We start from the raw sequence: 489 nt of genomic DNA on the forward strand, positions 1-489 counted from the left end.
TTACCCACATGTTCACCCCCGGAAAATCGCTGAGCTACACACTGAAGACTCATGCACTTCTCTGTATGTCTGTTACACTTCGGAACAATTATGTTTTAAAAATAGTTGAGAGAGAAAACAAACAAACAAACAAGAACTGGTGTGCCAGACACTGCCGGCAAAGCTGTCTGCGCCCCTCCCCCGTCTGCGGGGCCACCTCAGAGCAGCTGACTCAGGGAAGGAGCATCCGGGGACACTGGGCCTTGGCCTCCCTCTCCTCACGCCCCAAAGACCAAGGCAAAGGCGCCTCTGGTGCAGGCACTGCTCCCGCCTTCACAAAGGTGCAGCCGGAAGGTTTGGGTTCCAGAAGATGGAAGGTGGCCAAGGGCCGAGCAATGGGCCTGCAGAACAGAAGTAGGTAGCTGGGTGTCCCACGGGGGTGTGGACAGGATCAGAGAAAGACCCTACGAGACCAGGACCTCCAGGGCTTGGGTTTCAGGGTGGGGGTGG

This window comes from Myotis brandtii, unplaced genomic scaffold (genome assembly GCF_000412655.1).
Source record: "Myotis brandtii unplaced genomic scaffold, ASM41265v1 scaffold1563, whole genome shotgun sequence".
Classification (NCBI taxonomy): Eukaryota; Metazoa; Chordata; class Mammalia; order Chiroptera; family Vespertilionidae; genus Myotis; species Myotis brandtii.